The sequence below is a fragment of the Apium graveolens genome, chromosome 7, assembly GCF_009905375.1.
Source record: "Apium graveolens cultivar Ventura chromosome 7, ASM990537v1, whole genome shotgun sequence".
Taxonomy (NCBI): Eukaryota; Viridiplantae; Streptophyta; class Magnoliopsida; order Apiales; family Apiaceae; genus Apium; species Apium graveolens.
This window is the reverse complement of record NC_133653.1, coordinates 74,835,347-74,857,022: the sequence shown is the minus strand read 5'-3', so window position 1 is coordinate 74,857,022 and position 21,676 is coordinate 74,835,347.

Here is a 21,676-nt window from a genome sequence, read left to right as displayed (position 1 = left end):
TATAAATGTATAAAAATATCGTTGCAAGGTGATCTCATATATATAACCTTGTCTCAACGTTTTTCTGAAAACCTTTGTCATTCATAAGATAATCATTAACTAGATATAAGTTGAAAAGATGAAGTTACAAGATACTCCAATATACTTATATCTTTTCCAAATACTACTTGAACTACCACCGTTCAAGGTATAATCAGTTTCAAAAGTTCATCACATAGATGAGACTACAAGAAAAGACCTGGATATATTCAATCTTTGAAATATCATTATAAATAATGAAGTTACGAGATACTTCATTAAGTCCCGATATATATATACACCTATATATATACATTTCATACACTCCTTGAAAACCTATGTTATGAAAATTATAAACAGAGTTGCAATATCCAATGAATTTGGAAAGGAGAAAACCTTGGCATAAACCTGATATCTTGCTGATCAGGCAAAGATACCAATAAGTAACCTTTTATACTAGTAGATGGATGAATCCCCCACCGGTCATCACCCTGGCCTCATTAGGACCTTGTGCTGGACCGCCACCCGACCTCTTACGCGTTGATGGACTGTCACCCAGCCACTTACACTTTGATAGACCGTACCCCGTCCTGTCGCTTATGCCGACTCAATTAGATGGACTTACTTCCCGAATGTTGGGTAAGTAATCAATTCATTTATCAAAACAGCAACCTCGTTGCGAATATCAAATACACCACAGAGCCGGATCCCTCAATTTTTAAGCGAGTATTTAAATCCCCTTCGAAAGGAAGATCTTAAATTTGAAAACGAGTTTTGGGATCCGCTCTAACTTTTAAAATCATGTTTGGAGTAATGTTGATTTAATGAAATAAATCAGTCCCGATATATTAGAAAATATATGAATATTATTATTTAAATAATATTCCCACAAGGATAATATTTATAAAAATAATTGAAGTAGAAGTTTTAAAACTTATACTTGGAATGAATAATAAATAACCAAAGATATAATTATACGAAAGTACGATCTTTATTTGAATAATCGAAAATAAGTTTGATTATCAAAATATTATTCTTTAATAAAATAAAGAATTTAATAAAAGAAGTGGAGTCATAAGTCCTCGAATGAATATTCAAAATAATATTCATTTAATAAAATAAGCGGAGTCATAAGTCCTCGAATGAATATTCAAAATAATATTCATTAAATAAAATAAAGTTATCGAATAAACCTTATTCGATTAATAGTTTTGAAAACTATATCTATATATATAAATATATATATATATATATATATATATATATATATATATTATACTTGGGAACATCGACTCCCGGTTTAGAAAATGTTCACCTTTGGGTCCCCTATACTAAGGGTATACGCAACTACTGCTTATCTCTAGCATAGGTATTATGCAACTTATAAGCATTTGAATCAACAATTAGATATCAAGATTACGAAACAGACATGCATATATACCATATCAGCATGCTCCAATATATCACAAAATTTTCTAATAACAATAATGCACTTATCACAAGATAATGCATATACATATATTTACATCACAACAACAGTATAACGGGTAGAAAACTTGCCTGAGTGTTCCCGGTTAGACTTAAGCTTAGAGTGGGTCCGATAACCTATGAACAACAACATAAGTCGAAATTAACCCACGGTCGCTTAAGAAACTAGACTTTAACCAATTGAACCCTAACGTTTGCTTATGGTCACTTCTACGCTTAATGAATCACATAAGTCGTTCGAGTACCCTTGGCTCCACCATTTTTAATAAATTAACCATTAAGAATTTTAAGGCGATTCTTTCGCGAGTACTCTACCAACTGCCTAATCCACTTTACATAATTGTTTCATACTCCAATTAGTCATTTAAGGGCCTTAACCAAGGTTTCAAAGTAAGGCGAGGGGTAATGGTTCGTTCGCGAAATGCCGTTACTTAAAACAGTCGTTTCTCCTAAACCGTACATCGGATTCAAGCGAACCACATATCAAAACGAAGCCCGTAACATGAACTATCTAAAAATGGCAAAGGTTAGAATCTTTCAGTGAGTTCACGGGTCCTAAAGTTAAGAACAGAACAGTTAAGGAAAATCGAGCATTATGACGTTTATGTTTACGCGATTTCCAATTTAATTAACACTCTAAATTATAATCAATTCACTCACAACCACCAATACAACAATATTCAACCATCATACTAAAAACTCAGTCCCCAAATCCATGTTTTACCAATTTATCCAACCAATCAAAGACCCAATATTGAATACCAATACAAATCCACCAAAACTACTTATAATCAAAGATCAAGCCTTAATACTAACAATGCTTCAATAAAACTTAATGAAATTATAAAATCAAAGCTAGGGTTTGAAGTTGATACCTTCCTTGGTAGGTGTTAAGTTGCTAGGAAGCCTTAGAGAGCCTTAATCTAACCTCCTACAAGCTTGATCTTTCCAAAGAAATCAAGAACACAAAGTTAGGTTTTGAAGTTTCTAAAAGTCTGATTGAAAGAACTGTAAAAATGAGGGTCTTACCATGCTTATTTGGACGAAACTTGTGAAGAAGAGTTGTAGGCCATCTCAATACCTTTCCAACGAGCTATAGAACACAACATTTGAGTGAGTATTCAAGGAGATATGGTAGTTTTAAGTTTCTGCTCTGGTTTTGGCCGAGAGCATGGGAAGAAAAAGTGAAGTAAAAATGTTTCTAGTTTGATTAAATGATTTGTGTGGTGTTTAGCTTGGTTACTTCCTTTTGTTGTTAATTAGATTGTTACCATGGTAACAATTGTGTGGCTCACAATCAACCAACCAATCTCTCCATTTGTCATGCTAATGTCACCATGCCTATGTCATATTTCTCATGTCATCCTCTTACACTTGTCTTCTTCTTCTTGTTGGTGTGATGACATCATCATTCACTAACCTCTTTGATTAACCCCTAACTACTTGGCTAATGACCACTTATCTGTTATACAGTTCGCTTAACTTTCGTTCTCGTTTATCATTTGAGGGATCATACCTGGGATCTTATTACTTAGGTTCCCCTAAACCTTTCTCAATATTTTATATTCCTTTTATGATTCTCTCTAAAAAACCTTGAATTTAAATCCTTTTTATCATGTTACCTTATACTCAATTCTTTCGGTATCTGGTGGATTTTCGGGAAAAATCAAAGTGTTCGGATTTGGATTCTGACGATCTTTACATACACTGATATACCATATAGAGTACTAATACGACCTCAGAATATCAATAAAAGAACTGCTACATTGTGTGGCATAGAAAATTTTCTTATTCAGCATAATCAACAAAATCACTATTCATAAGGTTTACAAAAAGTCCAAAATTTTTGGGGTTATTACAATCTCCCCTCCTTAAAAGGATTCTGTCCCGAAATCAGATAGAAAATGAATAGGGATACTTTCTTAGCATTGCACTTTCTAACTCTCAAGTCAATTTTCCCACATTGTGGTTCTGCCACAAACCCTGACTAGCATGATAACCCTTCTTCTAAGCACTTGTCCATTTTTGATCTATAACCCTTCTTGATTTCTCCATATAGGTTACGTTTGGTTGCATGTCTATGCGCTCATATGCCCCTATTTGTCTGGCATCCGGATTACACTTCCTTAACATTGATACATGGAACATATTATGAACTTGCTAAGGTTCGGGGTAAGGCTAGCTCATATGTTAACTTCCCAATACGACTTAATATATCCAAGGGTCCAACAATTCGTGGGCTTAGCTTTCCTTTCTTTCCGAAACCACATCCATCCTTTCCAAGGGAATACCTATAACAGCATTAGGTCCCCTACTTCCTATTCTTTGTCCTTTCATGTCAAATCAACATACTTCTTATGTCCATCTTGGGCTAGTACCAGCCATCCTCTGATTAGATCTATTATATCCTTGGTCCTTTGGACTACTGCGGGTCCGAGCATCTTGCGCTCTACAACTTTATCCTAACATAAGGGAGATCGACATTGTCTTCCCTCAAGGATCTCATAAGGCGATACCTTGATACTGACATACGATCGATTATCGTAAGAAAACTCAATCTGCGTTAAGTGATCATTCCAAATTTCTTTCAAGTCTATTGTACAGACTCTCATTATCTCATCTAGATCTACAACTTTTGCTTCTCAATAACCACTCTTTTCCAGTTCGTAATCGTTACTATCTTCCGTACCAAATTTTATACTGATTACACTTTTGCTCGTTAGCGTTCTATAACCTTTTAATAATCGCGTCAACCTTAGTATCACGAACACGTTAGAATCGGAATACCACCGTACTTGGTACCACTTCATCTCTAGCTGCCTCCATCTTCGAAAGCTTGGTCCTTCATATAGAAGTAAAAGAATTTATTGAGAGATCATTATGATCATGGACACTTGTTACATTGCATAGTTAATACAGAAGGTGGTTAGCCTTTATTACTTGACAAACAATTAAACAATAGATGGTATCCTACTAGGCTTCTATCATACAGATAGATAGTCATTCGGCAATACCTCCCCTTCTGGAAGGGTTGTTCTTCTCAGCTTATATGAAATGAAAAGGAGAGAAAAGAACGAATTTAAGAGAATTGTATATATATAAAATATACTGCCAGAAAATATCTGGCTTAGAATCTACCTCTGAACTATAGAGGTTTATCATAGGAGAACAAAACATATACGTATATATATCAACATCAAGTATTATAGTATCGTATTTCACGTGTCTGAATATTTACTATTCCGTCCATCATTCTATGGACCCATGCTCTTGCTCGAGCTTATAAACAATCACCTTTGAAACTCCCTCGACATCGAAAATCGAATCTGGGATTTCATTCTAGACGTCATCATTATTAGAATTCTATGCTTGCATCACAACCTTCCTCGTATAGTAATACGACTCTCTATTGATAAGAAGGAATAAGTATTCAATAGATAGATAATCGACTTAATTAGCCTATCAATGATAACTTATACACCACCACGACCCGATTAGTGGTACTCACTCTCCACATCCATTCCAATACAACTCTCACGGTTGTAAGTAATCGTCTCATTACTCGCAGAATCATTCCTGCATTACTATGGCCCACCGTTGACCTACTGTAGTCATTCGTTTTCCCTGAAGTTTTAATAGCTAACCATACGGAGTCCATTCATATCATATCGAATCCTTTTAAGGAGGTAACATAATCACCATTCGTGATTCGTGAAGAACATTCCTGATCCTGACGTACATACATGATATGAAGCAGATAAAATTATGGAAGAGTTTCAATCAAAGCAACGATAGCAGGCTAATACCATTATTAACCATATTTCTTTACTGGGAGACATGAAGCTCAAAGGTTCATTTAGTCCTTTCGTAACATGCTCCTGGCTTATCTCAAGATAGGACCTTCTAAGATAGAAAGCCCGCTCACGGAGATTACATGAATTAAATCTTTACCAAACTACTATTACGGTTGAGTACCGCACAGTCATCAGAAGGAATGTCAATCTTTCACACCATAATACAACCTTCACGAAATTAACCATTATCACTGTATTCCTCTGGCACGAACGCCGAAAATTGTCCTCTTACACTTAAAGTGTTGGCCACCTCTTTGGCCTTTCCTGATAGTAAAATTTCCTTACAATCAATGTCATTTTAACCACCTCCAACTAAATTTTCTACCTCATTTCAATCACTGCTTATGTGAAAATGCTTCTCTTAAGTCCTGGTGAGAAAAAAATCACCATTTTTCCATAAGTCATTTCCTTAGTCTTTAGATGTGAACATTATCATGGCTGACTCTTGATCATACTTAGGACGTCTCTTATCTTGGGTCCTTCTTGTTTTCACCAATCTCGACCCTCATTGGATTGATCTATACTTTCTTATGGTTCAACCTGTGCCCTACCTGGCATTATTATAATTACGTCATATTTCCTTCATCAAAATTTCTATCCTTGAGAACTTTAAATATTACCTTTCTCCTTGTAAAACCTCTAAGGTTATCCTTAAATCCTTCATCAGGTACACCCTAGGCACAGGGCATATTAAAATACCATTTACTAATACCAGAATCATTGTCTATATACTTCTGAAAAATTTCTCCACTGATCCTTAAAGGTTGTTGTTACCTTAATCCTTTCCAATTCATACTGTCAAAACTCATGTTGTCCCTATTAAGGGTGAAATGCCAACCTTTATGCATTCCCCTAGGATTCATTTCAAGTTATCGGGGTTTTATCCTTAATTCCACCTTTAAAAGATACTTACACTTGTCCATGGATAAATCAAGTCATATATACTTGATAGATTACCTTATTCAATCATTCTCACTTCGATAGTCTATACTTAATTTCACAATAGCATCCTTATTCATACTGAGGTCAATCCATATGGCCTCCAAAAGATAACAACGGTTTTTTTTCCGCTTTGCTTGCCTAATTTGGTAATGACAACAGGGATGTTCTGGAAGATATTGGTCGTGTTCAACGTGAACTTCTTCTTAATAATTCCTTATTTACTTTTGTTGTTTATCTCAACAGTCATCTCAATGTTGGGATATCTTTCATACCTGGCATCTCCCTTTCTGGGTATCAAGCCACCGGTCTTACACTTCACATTCTTGAAGGTCACTTCCTTCATCCAATTTTCCTAATTTCTTACTTCCTTGTCTCCTCAGTCTATCCGCGTCTCATTATTTATCCTTCGAACTATCTCAAGGTTTCCTCGAATCCTCCCAACTTACAGGGGATAAAATATTTGTATCTCTTATGCCTTCAACCATCAATTTTAACTCATGGTGAATCACCCTCATCCTGACGATTACATACTTTTCTATTTCTATTCCTACGAGTCTTTAGGGTTTCCTCATACCCAACTCCCTTATCATTCCTCAAACTCTATTGCCTTTATATTCCTTTCAACTTCAGATCCTTTTTATTTTCCTTTTTCCTATCATTATTTCATGAACCAACACAACATAAGCATTGATTTCAAACATCCCGTCATTCTGGATTCATGTCCTCAGAACGAATCTTGACAACTTTTAGAACTTAGATTCATAATTCATCATACTCGTCTGCCTTTGTTCTGGCTCTAAAGCTTTTACACTATCTCCATAACCTTGGGAAGTACTTTCCTGAAAACAATTTACTGGACTTAAATCAGTTTATTATAATCTCATGCTCCGTGCCTTCCTTGGCCTTTCACCAGCGGGTGGCCTCTCTCTTAGGAGGATAAGTGACAAAAACAGTCTTTTGTGATTCGTCAATCATTTAGAATCTCAAATGATTCCTATATTTCCTTTAGCCAGGCTCTTGCCTCGACTGGGTCATCTTGTTCCTTGGAACTCTGAGAGTTTAGCGACTTAAAGGCCCTGAAAGAATTTCTCACCGCATTGTTTCCTCAGGGTGGTGGTTGGGGATAATAGTCTAAGTTCTATCTAGAAAGGTCCATAAATTGTTGTATATGAGTACCGTCTCGGGTCTCCTTTCCTTACTCGACTTCTGTTTCCTTACTCTGAACATTCCCTCCTCCTCCCCATAATCGGGGTCATCCTACATGTTTTAAATCCTCATTTTCCACTTCATTATGTTATGGGTTCCTTCTATCTTGATGGCGACCTCCCTGACTATCACGTTCAGGGTTTGCTCTAAATCTTATTCCTCAAACTAGCTTTCATCTAAGATCTCATCTTTAAGCTCTTGAACATTTGGAACCCAAATTTCTGTAGGAATACCTCATTATTCCCTTATCATCTTTCTCGGTATTAATCTCTTATCTATTTGTTGGCTCTCTACCTTCATTCATCACTTTTTCTGGCACAATATATTTTTTTCTAATAATTCGAGCTATATTGCAATCTCAAACAGCTTTTCGGTACCGGCTCGGGTTACCTTCACTTCTATTTCCATTTTCTCAAAATCTCTTATAAACTCTCCCAAAGATATTATCATCTTGAGTCTCTCCTTTTTACTAAGGGCATCAGCCACCACATTGGCTTTCCCCGAATGATAAAGAATCTCCCAATCATAATTCTTGATTAGCTCTAACCGCCTCCTCTGGCGTATGTTGAGCTCTTTCTACGTAAAAATGTACTAGAGCTCCTATAATTTGTGTAAATCTTGCACTTCTCTCCATACAAGTAGTGCCTCCAATCTTTAGGGAAAAACTATTGCCACGAGCCCAAGCTCATGGGTGGGGATATCGAATTTTATATTCCCTTAATTGTCTTGACGCGTACGCGATTACCTTGTTGTGCTGTATAATAAGCACCCTAATTCCTTATGCAAAGCGTCACTACACATCAAAAAATCTCCTTTTCCATCCGGCAACGCCATCATAGGGGTCGTCACCAATATTTGCTTCAGTTCTTGAAAGTTGTTCTCGTATTTCTCTATCCATTCGAACTTCTCAGTCTTATGAGTAAGCGCGTTAAAGGGGCTACTATCTTTACGAACTTGAACGAACCTCCGGTAGTAACCGGCCAATCCTACCTCTGGTAGTTGCCCTAAGCATAGTCATCAATTCCTCAGTGGTCCTTTATTCATTCTTGTCAGGATCCTCCACAGGATTCTTCTCAGCAACAATCCGTTCTAGGACAACATCCTCAACCGCTACATCCTCAATATGAACATCATCCGGTCCCGCGTTAGGACGCTCTATCGGATCCATAATCTGATCTCCAATAAGTAATAAAACATCATCGCGTTGTTGCTCCTCAACCTCAGGGTTCGGAGTCCCGCTACCATATACGATAATGAACTACGCTTCTATCATGATATTTATAAGGGTTCTCATAAGGGTTTTAACTGTTAGTACTACGTTAGGTAGTCCGACTATGAACTTGGCAAGAGTTCTTATTATCTTAGTGAACTTATTATTTTAACGTCATATCATCTCTGAGGTTTATAACGATTAGCTCTGATACCATTTCTGTAACACCCCCAAATCCGGGGTCGGGGATCCGGGTTGTCACAAGTTCCATTTCCCTTAATAACACCCAATCTTAATAAACAATCAACTACTCCGTACTGTGACCCCACAATAAACACACACACCACAAGTTATAGTCTCAGAGATGAATATCCAAAAATAATACGAGTCATTTTATTCCACAATTATATGCCATTACACCTTAAAAGGGTTCCTGAATAAATTTACATTTCTTTGCCATTATTACAATTCATAAAGATACATAAGTCAGGTACATCAAAAGTTGAAAGCCTAGCCTATTGGTAGTTCCTACCTCAGCTACAGTGACATCAACGCCTATAGGAAACTGCGGAACGTTTCCTATCCGCTCGCGAATTGGGAGCTTGGTCCTGTTCATCTTGTCTATCTGATGTTGTGTGATAAAAGAAGAAAGCAAGGGTGAGCAACATGCCCACCAAAATAATATGTATAATGATTTACAATATGTGAGCATTCTCATAGTACTCATGAAAGTCTTGGTCAAGTAAAAATGAACCAAGTTGATATCTTAACGCGACCAAGTCGCAAAATATTCAGTATATACATATATACTTTTCAAAATCTTTGAAATACTCTGCCAGGCATAATATACACAGAGTTCTAGTTTATAAATGTATAAAAATATCGTTGCAAGGTGATCTCATATATCTAACCTTGTCTCAACGTTTTTCTGAAAACCTTTGTCATTCATAAGATAATCATTAACTAGATATAAGTTAAAAAGATGAAGTTACAAGATACTCCAATATACTTATATCTTTTCCAAATACTACTTGAACTACCACCGTTCAAGGTATAATCAGTTTCAAAAGTTCATCACATAGACGAGACTACAAGAAAAGACTTGGATAGATTCAATCTTTGAAATATCATTATAAATAATGAAGTTACGAGATACTTCATTAAGTCCCGATATATATATATACACATATATATATATTTCATACACTCCTTGAAAACCTATGTTATGAAAATTATAAACAGAGTTGCAATATCCAATGAATTTGGAAAGGAGAAAACCTTTGCATAAACCTGATATCTTGCTGATTAGGCAAAGATACCAATAAGTAACCTTTTATACTAGTAGATGGATGAATCCCCCACCGGTCATCACCCTGGCCTCATTAGGACCTTGTGCTGGACCGCCACCCGGCCTCTTACGCGTTGATGGGCTGCCACCCAACCACTTACACTTTGATAGACCGTACCCCGGCCTGTCGCTTATGCCGACTCAATTAGATGGACTTACTTCCCGAACATTGGGTAAGTAATAAATTTATTTATCAAAACAACAACCTCGTTGCGAATATCAAATACACCACAGAGCCGGATCCCTCAATTTTTAAGCGAGTATTTAAATCCCCTTCGAAAGGAAGATCTTAAATTTGAAAATGAGTTTTGGGATCCGCTCTAACTTTTAAAATCATATTGAAGACTCGAAAACATTTTTAAGAATGTTTGGAGTAATGCTGATTTAATGAAATAAATCAGTCCCGATATATTAGAAAATATCTGAATATTATTATTTAAATAATATTCCCACAAGGATAATATTTATAAAAATAATTGAAGTAGAAGTTTTAAAACTTATACTTGGAATGAATAATAAATAACCAAAGATATAATTATACGAAAGTACGATCTTTATTTGAATAATCGAAAATAAGTTTGATTATCAAAATATTATTCTTTAATAAAATAAAGAATTTAATAAAAGAAGCGGAGTCATAAGTCCTCGAATGAATATTCAAAATAATATTCATTTAATAAAATAAGCGGAGTCATAAGTTCTCGAATGAATATTCAAAATAATATTCATTAAATAAAATAAAGCTATCGAATAAACCTTATTCGATTAATAGTTTTGAAAACTATATCTATATATATAAATAAATATATATATATATTATACTTGGGAACATCGACTCCCGGTTTAGAAAATGTTCACCTTTGGGTCCCCTATACTAAGGGTATACGCAACTACTGCTTATCTCTAGCATAGGTATTATGCAACTTATAAGCATTTGAATCAACAATTAGATATCAAGATTACGAAACAGACATGCATATATACCATATCAGCATGCTCCAATATATCGCAAAATTTGCTAATAACAATCATGCACTTATCACAAGATAATGCATATACATATATTTACATCACAACAACAGTATAACGGGTAGAAAACTTGGCTGAGTGTTCCCGGTTAGACTTAAGCTTAGAGTGGGTCCGATAACCTTTGAACAACAACATAAGTCGGAATTAAACCACGGTCTCTTAAGAAACTAGACTTTAACCAACTGAACCCTAACATTTGCTTATGGTCACTTCTACGCTTAACGAATCACATAAGTCGTTCGAGTACCCTTGACTCCACCATTTTTAATAAATTATCCATTAAGAATTTTAAGGCGATTCTTTCGCGAGTACTCTACCAACTGCCTAATGCACTTTACATAATTGTTTTATACTCCAATTAGTCATTTAAGGTCCTTAACCAAGGTTTCAAAGTAAGGCGAGGGGTAATGGTTCGTTCGCGAAATGCCGTTACTTAAAATGCCCGTTTCTCCTAAATCGTACATCGGATTCAAGCGAACCACATATCAAAACGAAGCCCGTAACATGAAATATCTAAACATGGAAAAGGTTAGAATCTTTAAGTGAGTTCACAGGTCCTAAAGTTAAGAACATAACAGTTAAGGAAAATCGGGCATTATGACGTTTATGTTTACGCGATTTCCAATTTAATTAACACTCTAAATTATCATCAATTCACTCACAACCACCAATACAACAATATTCAACCATAATACTACAAACTCAGTCCCCAACTCCATGTTTTACCAATTTATCCAACCAATCAAAGACCCAATATTCAAAACCAATACAAATCCACCAAAACTACTTATAATCAAAGATCAAGTCTTAATACTAACAATGCTTCAATAAAACTTAATGGAATCATAAAATCAAAGTTAGGGTTTGAATTTGATACCTTCCTTGGTAGGTGTTAAGTTGGTAGGAAGCCTTAGGGAGCCTTAATCTAACCTCCTACAAGCTTGATCTTTCCAAAGAAATCAAGAACACAAAGTTAGGTTTTGAAGTTTCTAAAAGTCTGATTTAAAGAACTGTAACAATGAGGGTCTTACCTTGCTTATTTGGACGAGACTTGTGAACAAGAGTTGTAGGCCATCTCAATACCTTTCTAACGAGCTATAGAACACAACATTTTAGTGAGTATTGATGGAGATATGGTAGATTTAAGTTGCTTCTCTGGTTTTGGCCGAGAGCAAGGGAAGAAAAAGTGAAGTAAAAATGTTTCTAGTTTGATTAAATGATTTGTGTGGTATTTAGCTTGGTTACTTCCTTTTGTTGTTAATTAGATTGTTACCATGGTAAAAATTGTGTGGCTCACAATCAACCAAGCAATCCCTCCATTTGTGATGCTTATGTCACCATGCCTATGTCATCTTTCTCATGTCATCCTCTTACACTTGTCTTCTTCTTGTTGGTGTGATGACATCATCATCCACTAACCTCTTTGATTAACCCCTAATTACTTGGCTAATGACCGCTTATCTGTTATACGGTTCGCTTAACTTTCGTTCTCGTTTATCATTTGAGGGATCATACCTGGGATCTTATTACTTAGGTTCCCCTAAATCTTTCTCAATATTTTATATTTCTTTTATGATCCTCTCTAAAAAAACCTTGAATTTAAATCCTTTTTATCATGTTACCTTATACTCAATTCTTTCGGTATCTGGTGGATTTTTGGGAAAAATCAAAGTGTTCAGATTTAGATTCTGACGAACTTTACATACACTTATATACCATATAGAGTACTAATAAGACCTCCGAATATCAATAAAAGAACTGCTACATTGTGTGGCATGAAAAGTTTTCTTATTCAGCATAATCAGAAAAATCACTATTCATAAGGTTTACAAAAAGTCCAAAATTTTTGGGGTTATTACAGTTTATCTCCAAGTCAGGAGACAAATTTCTGCCCTTTTTAAAAACCCTGAAGAAGTTGAAGAACTTCGAGTGGGAAGCTGAGAGCCAAGAGGCCTTTGAGCAGCTGAAGAAGTACATGACTGAGGCCCTATTGTTGGTCAAACCTAGCCGGAGGACATCCTTTACTTGTACCTCGCAGTCACTGAGCAAGCCGTGGGTACCGTCTTAGTAAAGGAAGAACAGATTTACAGAAGCCCTTCTACTATGTGAGTAAGGTGCTCCACGGAGCAGCGTTGAACTATTCCACCACTGAGAAATTTGCACTTGCCCTAGTCACAACCTCGAGGATGTTAAGACCATACTTCTAGGCCCATAAGATCGAAGTCCTGACGAACCAACCTTTGAGGAACATTCTTCACAGCCCGGAGGCAAGTGGCAGACTTGTAAAATTTGAAATTGAGCTGGGTGAATTTGACATCAAATACAATCCTTGAACAACCACCAAGGCTCAGACCTTAGTAGACTTCATGGTCGAATGCACCATTGATGACCAAAAAGTTGGGGGGCAAGAGATAATAACCCCGGAAGGAGAAGAGAAAGAGAAAGATGAAGATTTGGATATGAAAGAATATAGGTGATTGAGTATGCCTGGTCTAGTGGTGCATGCCTGGTCTTGCAAAGCCCCGAAGGGTTCATGATTGAGTATGCTTTGAAGTTAGATTTCCCGACTACGAACAACAAAGCGAAATATGTGTTAGTCACTAAACACGCGCTAAATTACACGCAAGTATACGAGTTCGCAAGTAGTATAATATATAAATCAGATTCGTTCCCACAGAGTCTGGCTTTGGTTAACTAATTAATTTATGCAATTAAGCAACAATGTATGGTTATTATTCAATGCTAAGACGATAACAAATTGAGGTTTTTTATAACTAAGAATTAAACTAACAATTATAACTAAGAGAATAAAGAGGGTTGTATATTATCTGAGACAAACATGTGATTCTAACTTCATTAAATACTTCATTCAATAGCCTTATTGTTCTTATACTTAGCATGTAATGGTGATGACACTAATCAGATAACACGGAACTGCTAAACGCCAACTTTCGTTGCACGAATAACATACTATCAGACATCCACAAAAGAGATAGAAGCTGAATATACACAAATTATATTGAGACCCTATATGTCTATATAATTTGACAACATAACGGTTTAAGCACAAGTTATCTATCATGATTACACAGGGTAAGTAAGATGGTTAAAATTACCTACGCATCATGCATAACAAATACATGAACCTACGCTAGAATGGCAAGTTCTAAACCTTTAAATTCACTTTCGCTTCATTAAAGATTAACATACTATCTTATAAGTTCGCGACGCTCATAAGATGAATACGCACAACCAATACTAGGTTATCATACAATCACCACACACTAAGGCATCGAAACAAATTAACTAAAGAAATCCATAAATAAATCCATTAAAACCCCACGATAACGATTAGCCCATAATCGGACTCATTATCAACGTGGGTTCCGATGAAAGCATGGTATAACAAACGTAGTATTTATACTTAAATAACAAAACCAAGTACGAAACAAGAGTAAGGTTCACAAATAAGTAAACTAGCATCCAAGTTATAACTTAAAACAAAGGTTCACAAGTAAAAACAAGATCTTCTTCGTCTTCGTTGAATCCGTGCTAAAACGGTCTTCTTACGGCTCTCCTTGCGCTCTGATATGTCTCTCCCCTGAAAATGTCCTTTATTTGAATATATATAGCAGCCACATGCAATCCAGAAGTCCTCCAATTGTAATTATAATAGAATCAGGATTCTTTGAATTCGTACCGGCGCGACCGCGCGCTATCACAGCACGGGCGCGCTGCCTTCCTGACATCCTGGCGCGGGCGCGCGCTTGACCAGTGCGGGCGCGCCATACCTCTGGAAAAAACTTCAGATTTCTAATTTTCTTTGCTTCTTCGAGTCGACTTTCCACGAGTTTTTATTCCAACACCACCTTGATACCAAATTAGCAACAAAACAATGCTAATTCATCTAATTACCTAGATAATTCCTGAAATACAAAAACACTAGAAAACATGTTAAAACACTTAACAACTTGAGTACAAACGCATCAATTCAAAGCTTAATAGAGCATTATAAAGTGTCATAAATGCCACTCAACATACCCCCAAACTTGAATCGATGCTTGTCCTCAAGCATAAACAGACTAAAAGAACAAGAAACAAAAATGCATGAATGCAACTAATATGAATGCAACGATCCCAATAGAATAACTAAACCAATCAACGAGCAACATCTCAACAAATGCAGTTACTCGCATAAAGATCAATCAAATCATACATATCAATTTACAAACTAGAGACGTGTGTGTGTGCAAATGCTTACAGATATACTATCACAACTAGATCAATAATCATGACTCACTACTCAACAAGGCAATCGCAAGGTTATAAATAAAATAAAAAGCTAGACTCAAAATAACTTATAACACTTCAATTCTTATATTGGAGTTTTATATGGATTCATGCTTTTATTCAAACAAAATAACACACATATGTTTATTTGATCGTGCAATGAGTGAGGTCCACAAAAGACTTATACAATAATACCCATGTAGCGAGCGTTAGGTTAGCAGATTCCAAACTATAAAAGCCTTAGGTCACTAGGCACAAAGTACCCTAAGAACTTAATAACTCGAGTACTAAAGAGCCCACTCGTGATCAATTATACATAACACTTATTCTTTTTTTCTTTCTCCTCTTTTTTTTTTCAATTTTTTCTTTTCTTTTGTTTTTTCTTTTCAATTTCTGAACGAGTGCGTTTCGCTCCATCTTGTTCAACCCTAGACTACTCATATAAATATGAGCCGGCTACTAGCCATTTGACACATAGCCACAACAACTAGCAATGAAATCCAATTTTTATCCAATTTCTAAAAATCCATGTTATTTTATTATTAAGAGAATATCCTAAATTTTAAATATAAACAAACGATTAATCCTCGACAAACAAACAAACCATGATCATGATCTAGCACTTAAGGAACCTATAAGACTTAGTGAAATACAAGTATCTTTAGCATGAAAATTAATTCGATAAGACTTAACATCACTAAATATGACATCACTACACTAGCATCAATATCACAAATTAATCGAAAAATTCATCTAAGGGATCATGATACAAATACATGAACTATATGAACAAACTAACATAAAAATTACCAAAAAAAACAAAAAAAACTACATGGCAAAATATGCTCTATATGAACTAAACTATCATTAATATGCAAACTATATGACTCACACAAAATATATTCCTTCAACTACCATCCCCAAACTTAAAATATTCACTATCCTCGGTGGAGGTAATAGTAAGGAATTCAGGCATACCTAATCAGAATCAGGCTCCTCACCCTCAACGGGTGGAGTGTCAGTTGTGTCCGGAGGTGGATACACAGAATCCTCACCAAAAACTGGCCACTGGATGTCAATACTGGTGGCTCAAAAAGCTGTCCCCAATGCCTGGGTGAGATCACGTGCAAACCTGCTGTGGATGTCATGCATCGCATCCATCCTCATAACCAGATGCCTGTGCTGCGTCATGCTCATGCCAGCTCCCATATCAGGTCCTTCCTCCTCCTCATATGCCTGCTGCGATGGCCCTGCCTCATCTCCTAGCTGAGATCTCCATGCAGTCCTGCTCGCCTGAGTGGTTCTAGCAGCTGGCCTCCCACCAGGTAGGTGGTCAAAAATATAACCAAGCCTCTTCAGATCGGGCTTGCCTCCATCCCATTCTTGCATCATAGCCAAAGTAGTGTTGTTAATAGGAGCACTCGGGATCTGCAACTGCTTATGTGCGGGCCAATGAACACCAACTGCCACGCATAGCTTCGTCACAACGGACGGAGACGGAATAGACCCCCTGGTACTCCCCCTAAAGAACTTCAGGATACCCTGATAAATCACCATCCCCAAATCCATATAATTGCCCTGAAGAATGCCCCATAACAGCCGTGCACGCTCCACAGTAATCTCATGTACATGCGATGATGGCATTATGTTAGCACAAATAAACGCGTTCTATGCACGGGCAAACCTGTTCATGCTAGAATCTGAGAACATAGAATACTCGGTCGTACCCCTCTTAATCTTCCAGTGAGTGTCGGGATGGCACAGCGTAGCAATAATAAGATCCAGATCAAAGTCCTCTGGAGTCTTATCATTCCACGTGTCTTGCCCGGCCTTCGTCACGGGCTGCTCAATCACCATCCTGATAGCCTCTGCACTGTACTCCACAGTCCTCCCTCGAACCACCGTGAAGCCATTCGTCTCAGCCTTCACATTCGCATAGAACTCATGAACAACACTCATGGGCAAAATAGCGGGTGCCTCACAAAAAGGAACCCAGCCCATCTCCAGAATCATCTCCAATAGCTTACCATCCTTCCCTAATGGCAGAAAACCTTGTTCCTTGATGATCGGCTTCGAAAGAAGCCTCATATACTCCGCTTCAGCCTCGGGAGTAGAGAACCTCGGCCTTTTACCACCCACACTTGAAGAATCGGTGGTGCTGCTGCTTAATTATGTTCTTTGTCTCTTGGGTGCCATTGGAATTGAGTAGAGAGAATAAGAGTTGTGTTTGAGAGAGAATTTGTGTTGAGAATTTGTGAAGTGGTGAAGAAGTTTGTGTATGAGGTGTATGTATATATAGGTGGTGAAAAGAGAATTATATATGGAATAGAAGTGGGTCAGTCCTGAATTTTTTTCGTTTTTTGATTTTTTTGTGATTTTCTCTTTTCTTCTTGCTTCCTCTACTTACTAATGTATAACAAACTTGGGTTGCCTCCCAAGAAGCGCTTTATTTACGTTGTTAGCTTGACGTAGAACCTTGAGCTAAAACAGACAATAAAATGGCACTAACCACCCTGCGGTTTACCGTGTCACCATAATAATGCTTCAACCTCTGACCATTTACCTTGCATGCTTGGCCCGAATCATTCTCAAAAATTTCTACCGCTCCATGTGGAAACATAGTTTTGACAATGAACAACCCTGACCATCTTGACTTCAACTTTTCAGGAAAAAGACGGAGACGAGAGTTGAACAAAAGAACTTGTTGCCCCGACACAAATGATTTGAGCACTAGACCCCGGTCGTGCCACCTCTTGACTTTTTCCTTATACATTTTGTTTTTCTCATAAGCTTAAAGTTGAAATTCGTCGAGCTCATTCAATTGAAGCATCCTCTTCTTTCCAGCTGCATCCAAATCCAGATTCAATTTCTTCAAAGCCCAATACGCCTTATGCTCCATCTCCACCGGCAAATTACACCCCTTACCATAAACCAACTGATACGGTGACATCCCTAGCAGAGTCTTGTATGCTGTTCAATACGCCTAAACAGCTTCATCAAGCTTCAAAGACCAATCCTTCCTCGATGGACACACAACTTTCTCTAAAATGCGCTTGATCTCCCTGTTAGATACCTCGGCTTAACCATTCATTTGAGGATGATAAGCTGTAGCAATGCGATGATTCACATTATACCTTTGCATCATAGTAGTGAACTTGAGGTTATAGAAATGCGACCCCTCATCACTGATTATGACTCTTGGAGTTCCAAATCTTGTGAATATCTGCTTATGAAGAAAATTAAGCACCACTTTCACATCGTTCGTTGGCAACGCCTTAACTTTAACCCATTTCGACACATAATCAACCGCCAATAAGATATACTGATTGTTACAGGATGAGATAAATGGCCCCATGAAGTCAATTCCCCAAACATCGAATACCTCAACCTCGAGAAGCACATTAAGAGGCATCTCATCCCTCTTAGACATATTACCCGCACGTTGACATCGATCACATTTCAAAACATCTGGTGAGCATCTTTAAACAAGGTTGGACAAAAGAAACTTGCTTGAAGAATACGAGCTGCTGTCTTTTCTCCATCATAATATCCTCCATAAGCCGTTGAGTGGCAATCTCGCAAGATCCCCCCCCTCCACCGTTTCGCTGTAAGGAATACATCTCCTGATGATTTGGTCATCTCCTTGTCGAAAAAGAAACGGCTCATCCCACATATACCACTTTACTTCATGTAGAAACTTCTTCCTTTGAGCATAAGATAAGTCGGGAGGCATGATATTACTTACACGGAAGTTCATAATATCTGCAAACCACAATTCTTCTTCTTGCACTCCAAACAGCTGCTCGTCGGGAAAAGACTCATTTATCAATGTCTTATCCAATGAAGTAGCATTAGGGTTCTCTAAACGCGAGAGATGATCATCGACTTGATTTTCAGTCCCCTTTCTGTCCTTGATCTCTAGTTCAAATTCTTGAAGCAAAAGAACCCATCTAATCAATCTAGGCTTCAAGTCCTTCTTTGAGACAAGATAACGAATTACAGCGTGATCAGTGAAAACTGTCACCTTAGTCCCAAGTAGATAAGATCGAAATTTCTCAAAACCATAGACAATAGCCAAAAGTTCTTTCTCCGTGGTAGTATAATTCAGTTGAGCACCATTTAGGGTCTTGCTAGTGTAGTAGACCACATGAAATATGTTGTTCTTCCTCTGCCCAAAAACTGCTCCAACTGCATAGTCACTTGCATCGCACATCATCTCAAAAGGTTCAGACCAATCAGGTGCAGTTATGACTGATGCTGTGATTAAACTCTTCTTCAATATTTCAAAAGCTGTAAGGCACTCGTTATCAAACTTGAAAGGGACGTCTTTCTCTAGCAAACTACACAATGGCTTCGAAATCTTAGAGAAGTCTTTGATGGAACGCCTATAGAAACCCGCATGACCAAGAAAACTGCGAATTCCCTTAACATATTTAGGAGGAGGAAGATTTTCAATGACCCCCACCTTGGCTTTCTCCACCTCAAGACCCTTACTAGAAACCTTGTTCCCAAGAATAATGCCCTGTTGCACCATAAAGTGACATTTCTACCAATTGAGAACCAAATTGGTCTCAACACACCTCTTGAGAACGTGTCCAAGATTTTGCAAGCATTCATCAAAAAAATCGCCAAATACCGAGAAGTCTTCCATGAACACCTCCACATTCTGGCCAATCATATCAGAAAAGATGGCCATCATACATCCCTGAAATGTGGCTGGTGCACCACATAGACCAAAAGAAATGCGTCTGAAAGCGAAAGTACCAAATGGACAAGTGAAGGTAGTTTTCTCCTGATCTTCTGGAGTGATACAAATCTGATTATAACCTGAATAGCCATCCAGAAGATAATAATAATCATGCCCAACCAATCTATCAAGCATCCGATCAATGAAAGGAAGAGGGAAGTAATCTTTCCTTGTAACCTTGTTCAGCTTCCTGTAGTCCATACAAACTCTCCACCCCGACTGTTCTTGTAGGAATAAGCTCATTCTTCTAATTTGCTATCACAGTAATTCCACCTTTCTTTGGCACACATTGAACCGGGCTTACCCATGAACTGTTAGAAATATAATAGATGATCCCTGCATCTAGCCACTTAAGAATTTCTTTCTTCACTAATTCCTTCATGATCAGATTAAGTCTTCTTTGCTGCTCAACCGTAGGCTTGCTACCTCCCTCTAGCAGAATTTTATATATGCAATAAGAAGGGCTGATTCCCTTGATATCGGATATAGTCCAACCAATTGTCGATTTGAACTCTCTTAGAAGCCTCAAGAGCTTTTCCTTGTCCCTACCTGAAAGATCTGATGCAATAATAACAGGCAAAATAGATACATCACCTAAAAACACATACCTCAAATGCTCAGGTAAAGGCTTAACCTCAAGAGTGAGAGCTTCCTCAATAGATGGCTTGAGGTGTTTAGGAGCTTTGTTCAATTCCTCCATTCCAAGAGATTCAAAAAGCATATAAATCTTCCTCTTCCAGGGAGAAGCATTCAAATATTGTAATTGTTCTTCACCTTCGTCATTTTCATTATCTGAATTTCCCAATAAGGTTTTTTCTAAGGCATCAGATCTTAGCAATTGATCAAGTTATGAAGTAACCACAGAATCGACTAACTCCACCTTTAAGCACTCCTCATTTTCTGTAGGAAATTTCATAGCATTGAGCACATTAAAAGTTACATCCTGATCCAACACTCGCATTGTGAGCTCTCCCTTCTGCACATCTATCAAGGTTCGGCCGGTCGCCAAGAAAGGTCTTCCCAAGATTATGGGAATCTTCTTATCGCCCTCGGAATCAAGAATGACAAAATCAGCAGGGAAGATGAGTTTATCAACCTTGACCAAGACATCCTCCACAATACCTCGTGGATATGTAATAGAACGGTCAGACAATTGCAAAGTCATATAAGTTGGTTTTGGATTAGGTAAGTCCAACTGCTTGAAGATTGACAAAGGCATCAGATTGATGCTAGCTCCCAACTCACATAAGCATCTGTCAAAAGACACTTTTCCAATAGTATACGGAATAGTGAAGCTTCCTGGATCTTTAAGCTTCGAAGGCAACTTCTATTACAGCACGACACTGCATTCCTCCGTGAGAGCGACTGTCTCTAAATCGTCTAGTTTCACTTTCCGAGAGAGAATACCTTTCATAAACTTTGCGTAACTAGGTATCTGCTCAAGAGCCTCGATGAAAGGTATGTTGATATGAAGTTTCTTGAACACCTCAAAAAACTTCTCAAATTGCTTGTCCAGCTTTTTCTTCTGCAACCGCTTAGGAAAA